Here is a 6,994-nt window from a genome sequence, read left to right as displayed (position 1 = left end):
ACCATCGCCACGTAGGGTTGGGTGCGCATCATCAAACCGTTAATGCCACCTTCTCCGGCGTTTTGCGCGTCACAACGCTTGCGATCTATTCCACTCTGATGATATGCATCAAATTCTTTTTATAGAGTGGACCACATGAGTAGCGAAATAAAAACCCCTGATTTGTTTCACAGCTGCTCGTGCGTTATGGAGCTGACTGTTGTTAAGTTTGTCGAACTTGAGCATCGAAGCCTCTGAATTTCTCTTTCACAGTATTTGGGGGAGGTGCACCGTTCCTGGAGGTACTGCAATACCAGGTCGATGCGTGGAGTGGACGGAGCAAGCCCCTATTCCATCTCCCTGTTCCAAAAATCAATTTAATATATGGTCCCCGGATAGGGGACGTATCAGATATTAAACTGATAAGAACAGATTTTTTTTTTTTTTTTTGTACACTTTTATTGTCTTAAGACTTTACATTACACATGTTTAAAAGAAGAAAACACTTTTTACATTTCACTCATATCTTACATAAAATTGATGACTGTCTTGGCTTTAAAATATAAATAATACAATAAATATGATAAAAAGGAGGGCTCAATTTTTTTTTTTTTTCCTACTGTGCAGACACAGTATGAATCCTTGCTAAGTGAAACTCATCCCACACTCTCAAGCAGCATGCTCCAGGACACTGCCACGTCGCCCAGCGACGGTCCCCGGCATTTTTCTCTTCTTTCCTCCTTCCTCTCCCATCACGTCAGGCCGCCGCGCCGAGACCTTCACCGTGAAGCTCCGGTTCCCTCCTCCGGGTGAGGCACAGACGACTCTTCTTTGTGGCTGTGTCGTGGCCTGCCGCGTGCAGCCTTAATAAAGGCTGCAGCCATCTGGAGCACAGCCACGGGGGGGGTCTGTCTGTACCTCCTTACCAGCAAGTTTCTGGAGGTCCAAATGGCGTCTTTGATGGCGGCAACGGTGAGCCAGTACCTCTCGAACTCCTCCTTTGTAAACCTCAACTGGCTCACCCCATAAAGTACGAATTGCTCGTTGAGGACCCCCCTTGCCGGTAAGTCCGGGAATTGCAGGTGGCCGGCTGTCGCCCACAGGTCTACGGCAGCGCTGCACTCCCAGAATAGATGGCTCACCGACTCAGGGGCGCCACAACCTGGTCGGGGGCATGTTGAGTGCGCTGACATACCCCGGGAGTGCATAACGGTCCTGACTGGGAGGACTTCATGGGCAGCCAACCATGACAGGTCCCGAAGTCTGTTTGGGAGTGCAGGATGGTTTACGTTGCGCCAAACTGTTGTGGACTCACCGAGTGCAAGCCCGCGCACTGGGCTCACTGTATCCCGTTCCTGCACAGCAGAAATAAGAGCACGATGATTTTTTAAAACCTGACAACCTTCATGTTCCAGTTTAAAAAATTGTAAAAAATTTTTAATAAAAGCATACGCTGGTGGTAATTTAAAAGAAACAGGACTTCTGTTGTCAACTGGAATGAGTTTCAACTTCCGAAGGTATGAGCCCATCCAGAACCGTGCCATTGCTTGGCATTTTGGAATACTGGATGGGCCCAATGCACTTCGGAGGTGTAAGGAGGTATATCTGCTCCCGAGGAAGATCTGGAAGTCCGGCACGCCTTTTCCTCCTTTTTCTTTCGTCTTCTTGACAACCTCCCTCCTGAGTCTTTCCCACTTGGAGCCCCAGAGGAAATAAAAGATGGCTCGGTCCAGATCTAAAAGTCCATATCTTGTTGGGGTAAAAACAGAACCAATCAATAAAAGCAGGGGTAAAATCACCGCTTTTATACTTAACACTTTGCCTTCAAAGGTCAACTGTCTTAGTCCCCAGAACCCGAGTTTTTTTCTCACTTTCCCTATCACGTCACCCCAATTTGTTTTCCCTCCACCATCTTCACCAAACTTCAACCCAAGGATTTTCTGGTCCGTCTGTGTCACCGTCAGTGGTAGTCTAGTCTTCTCCGCCTCAGTCCATGGTCCATAAAATTGGGCCCGAGTCTTCTCTCTGTTAAGTTTGGACCCAGAGGCTTGTCCATACCAGTCGGTCAAGTCCAGTGTCCTATAAACTGATAAAAGATCCGTACATAAAATGCTAAAATCATCCATATATAAAATACATTTTGTGCTAAGACCCCCGCTCCCTGGAATACTTACACCCTTTATCATTTTGTCTTTTCTCACAACTTGTGCTAGAGGTTCAATGCACAGGACGTAAAGTAGGGCCGATAACGGGCACCCCTGACGTACGCCACAGTTAATGTGAACCGCTTTGGTCAGGCTCCCGTTTATCATGTATTTGCTTGTAATGTCTTTGTACAACAATCTTACCCACTCCACATACCTCTCTGGGAATCCACACCTCTCCAGTAACATAAAAAGGTATTTATGCGAGACTCGGTCAAAAGCTTTTTCAAAGTCCAAATTTAAAACAACCAGTCTCATATTTCTGTCCCTCGCATAACAAATGGTGTCGCGGATCAATAAAAGACTATCTGTGATCTTCCTCCCAGCAACAGCACAAGTCTGGTCCGGGTCGATCAAGTCTTCTAAAACTAAGGCCATACGGGTTGCTAAAAGTTTGCTAAAAAGTTTACAGTCAAAATTTAAAAGCGTGATGGGTCGCCAATTTTTTAGATTTGTTTTTTCTCCCTTTTTATGCAATAAAGTCACTATCCCTACCCTAAAACTGTCAGGCAGTCGACCAGTCTTATCAAACTCGTTAAAAACAGTGACCAAATCTGGTGCGACAAGGTCCCAAAAGGTTAAATAAAATTCCAGAGGGAGCCCATCCTCTCCTGGGGACTTTGACTTCTTAAAAGGTGACACACATTTTTTTCAATTCCTCCAGAGTAAAATTTTGTCTTAAAAGCTCCTTTTCAGTCACTTTTTTTCCATAAAATCTAAAACCTCAGACATCCTTTCTACTCGGGTGTCTTTCCAATCATACAATTTCTGATAAAAAGTTTCCACAATATTTTGTAACTCACCGTTCTCTTCTGTGGTTTCTCCATTTTCCTTCTGTAGTTTAAAAATGCCCCCACCCTTGTCCATAATTTTTTTAAAAAAGTACCTTGTACATTTTTCCCCTTCTTCAATTTCCCGTTCTCTACTTCTCAATATGGCCCCTTTGCTTTTAATTTCTGCTAAAACTGTTAACTCTTTTTTTACTTGTTTGATTTCGTCATTAAAATTAATCCCTTTTTGTGTCAGTTTGAAATAGCGTTGCAGTCTTTTTTGCAGTCCCGCCATGCATTTCATTTCCTTTTCTTTTTTTCTCCTTCCCGCTTTCTTAAAAAACACCCGAGTCCTCACTTTTATCATTTCCCACCAGAGTGCCCGCGAATCAAAAAAGTCCTGGAGGGTCTGCCACTCTCGATACTGCTCCCTGTACTGCCCAACCAGGGTCTCATTTTCGAGCAAGGAGCAATTCAGTTTCCACAGACCCCTTCCAAAAGTCACGCCAGTGGGGATTTGAAATGTAGAGGATAAAAGCAGATGGTCCGAGAAAAAAACGGGCGTTAAGAATGCATCCAAAGGTGTCCAGTCCCGTGTAAAAATATAATCGATCCGAGAGGCTTTCGTGTTGTCTCCACTGAACCAGGTAAAACCTTGTTCCTCTGGATGCATCGCTTTAAAACAGTCTTTTAATTTAAAAACCTGACACACGTTTTGCAATAAAACAGATGTTTTGTCAACTTTAAAATCATCCCCAGCTCCTTTTTTGTCCTCTCTTTTCAACACGCAATTGAAATCTCCACCCATAATAAGAGGTGCCCGACCCAACATGTAAGATTGCAAACTCTCTAGAAGATCAAATCTGTCGTTTTTTTCATTAAAACCATAAATATTTAAGAGCGTAAAATCATGACCCATATAATTCAAGTTTACAAGCAATGCTCTTCCATCTTTTACCACTGTGCTCCCCTTCACCTGAACGTGAGAGTTATTGATTAATATAGCCACTCCATCGTTTTTATTTTCATTTGAGCCACTCCAAAGTGACGGCAGTGGCCACATGTCCTCCCACTGTTTGTAACATTTTAAAAAGGGTAAACCACACTCTTGGAGTAAAAACACATCAGACTTTAAAGCTGGAAGGAATGATAAAACACTTTGGGCTCTTAATTTAGATTTCACGCTTCTTACGTTTATTGTTGATATCCTAACGGTCATGGGAAAGTTTTTTTTTTTTTTTTTTAAGTTAAAACATGCAAGAACTCTCCAATTTGAAAAACTGTTAAAAAGGTGCCTGCTCTGGTATTTCCAGAGATCGAAGTTCTTCTTTTACTTCGTTTGTTTGAGCCTTTTCAATACCCTTCTTTTTCACTCTTGGTGTTGGTCTTTCCTGCAATCTTCCATTCATGGTATTTTTATCTTTTGGGGTTGACTGTAAAACAATATTCAAAAAGGAGAGTTCGTTTGGAGAACTCGAGGGAAATATTCTTGATTCGTTTGAGCTGTCCGAGTTTGTAGGCTTTCCTCTTTTTTGTGAACCTCGAGAAGACTCAGAGGAGAGTTCTGAAGCTAATCGTTTTGCCACCGAAGATGTTGGCGTCTCGTCAATTTGTGTAAGGCTCGTCTCACCAGGGTTACTTGGAGGCATTTCCTCCAACGGACTTCTTTCCCCATTTCTCTCCATTAATTGAACTGATCCCTCTCCCTCCCCACCTACATTCTCCTCCTCAATTACAGCATTCTCCCTTTCCTCCCCCTCACCTGCTTCCAATCCCTCATTTACAGTTTTCATTTCCAGTTCCCCATTTTCTTTTTCCTTTTCATTCTCCTTTTTTTCGTGCATTTTTCCTTTTCCAGCCTTTAATCTGTTGGCAAAAGATTCAGGGCAATTTCTGAAAAGATGGTCTGAGTCTCCACAGAGATTGCACTTTCTGCCATTGGGACATTTTTCAAATGTGTGCCCAATTTCTCTACATTTGCCACAAATAAGTTGCTGGCACGCCTCTGCCAGGTGCCCATGTTTGCCACACTTATGGCATAGCTTGGGCTGCCCTTGGTAATAAATGTAACCACGGTTTTCTCCCAAAACTATCATTGATGGGAGATGTTTCAGGCCCTGGATACCCTGAGAGTCTTGCCATTGTTGAATGGGGACTCTCCAGGTGCAATTCCAGATGCCGTCCTCATCTCTCACTTTCATAGCTTGGCCTTTTACCGTGCAATATCTACCCAACCAATAAACAATGTCATCTGCACTCACTGTCTCATTAAACATTCTGACAATGACAGTTTTAGCCGCATTGTCAGTCAGTTTTACGACATTGAATGCAGAAAAGTGGGCTTTCTCATCCTCATACCGTGTCCAGAATTCATGCAAATACGCCGCAGAACTAAAACTCACATCGAAACCTTTGTTGAAAGGCAATGTTAAGATACAATTCAGGGCGTCGACTTTAAACTTCAAGCTTTGCTGGATTAGCTTTCGGGAAAAATCAAGCCTCGACATAAAAATACGCTCACCATCCACAACTTTAAATAAAAAGCGCACACTGTGGTGCCTCCGCATGCCAGCATAACCTGCCGACATGACGGAGGCAGCACAAGTCACAACCAACAAAAAAAGACAAAAACTTACCTCTGATGACTTGACCTAAAAACAGAGAAAAATAAATACACTTCAAAATTACAACTTTTCACAAACACACCTTTTTACCTCCTTAAAACCTGACTCCAATACCACAACAGGTATAGGACTCAGCTGGATAGGAGGCGATCGCAGTCTTAGCCAAAAGGCCGAGAAGCGATGCTGGGCAGCCGCCTCGACAGAGCAGCCGTTTCTCCAGCCTACAAGCCAAAGTTACGGTGCTGAACACGTTGCCTCACGATCATCACTCGTGACTCACATATGGACACGTCTTACAAACAGCAGTGATCAATGGTTTACAATGAATGGCAAATGTGGTTTTTTTTCAAGGTTTCGACTGTTGTCCGATGTTGGTGGGTTTTGGGTCACGTGGTCCCCGCCGAGCCAGTGGGACGCAGCGACAACCCTAACGCCTTTTAACCACGGATAAGAGGAACGAGAGGAACGATCTAAATCTAACTGTGAAGTGAGGACTACAAGAACAGATCCTACATCATTTGGACGACACTTAGAAAATGGTGTTCTTGTCAGAGTAAACAAACTACGTCAGGACATCTTGTAAGTGTAAAAAAGGCCACTGCCGAGTGAGGTGTCAGTGGAACGCAGCAAGGATTCCAAAGTGCACAATTGCTCGCGGTTGTCGTGGTGACCCATCGCTGTGTGACCTACGGTCAACAGAAAGTGAGTGATCGGAGTGGTTGAAAATAGTATTCCAGGGGAATTGTGTGATCTACCGGTCACGATTCCAGGAGTTATGACAAGGATTCGAGTTATGTCGTGAACCCCAGAAACTTTGTCACTTTTGCTCAATTCCATCCATCCATTTTCTTCACCGCTACGCTTGCAGTTTCAGATTTGCAGGGATACGTCTCTGGTCATCCCAAAAAGGAAACTACTGTGACTGGCAAATACTGGTAACCTGACACTGTTTTAATCATGTCAGTGAAACCCTATTGAAATCATCTGACCAGGGGCGTCTACATCCGGATCGTAGACTCCCTGGTGTGGTTTCGTTGTAGGCATACTGTTATACCGACTGCAAATGCTGCAGTCCTGGAGTTCACCTTTAACATATTGTCTCATGAAAGGATGCCACCAGGCTTGGAGTCGTCTCAGTGTTTCATCCACACCTACATGGCATGTTCCATGGGTTTCAGAAATTAGATTTTTCAATTGTGTCTGAGATGGAATGCACTTTCCCTCTTTTCGCCATATGCCATCATCAGCTTTGACGACCCCTTTCGACTTCCACACCCTTTTCTTCTGGACTTGCATTTTCCTGCCACAACTTACTGTCACATTCAGACTCACTTACAGTTAGTTGGGGTGTTGGTCGCTACGCCGCAACCTTTCTTGCTGCTCTATCTGCTGGTACAAAATCATTAGTTCGAGAGTG

The 6,994-nt window shown here is 43.9% G+C and overlaps 1 pseudogene; it reads right to left on the bottom strand.

The window, feature by feature from the left end:
- Window positions 1-259: 259 nt before the first annotated feature.
- Window positions 260-479, bottom strand: LOC133500081 (U2 spliceosomal RNA; annotated as a pseudogene).
- Between the last annotated feature and the right edge of the window lie 6,515 nt (window positions 480-6,994).

The sequence above is a fragment of the Syngnathoides biaculeatus genome, chromosome 4 (assembly GCF_019802595.1).
Source record: "Syngnathoides biaculeatus isolate LvHL_M chromosome 4, ASM1980259v1, whole genome shotgun sequence".
Classification (NCBI taxonomy): Eukaryota; Metazoa; Chordata; class Actinopteri; order Syngnathiformes; family Syngnathidae; genus Syngnathoides; species Syngnathoides biaculeatus.
The sequence above is the reverse complement of the archived record's forward strand: the minus strand, read 5'-3'. Positions and strand labels throughout refer to the sequence as shown.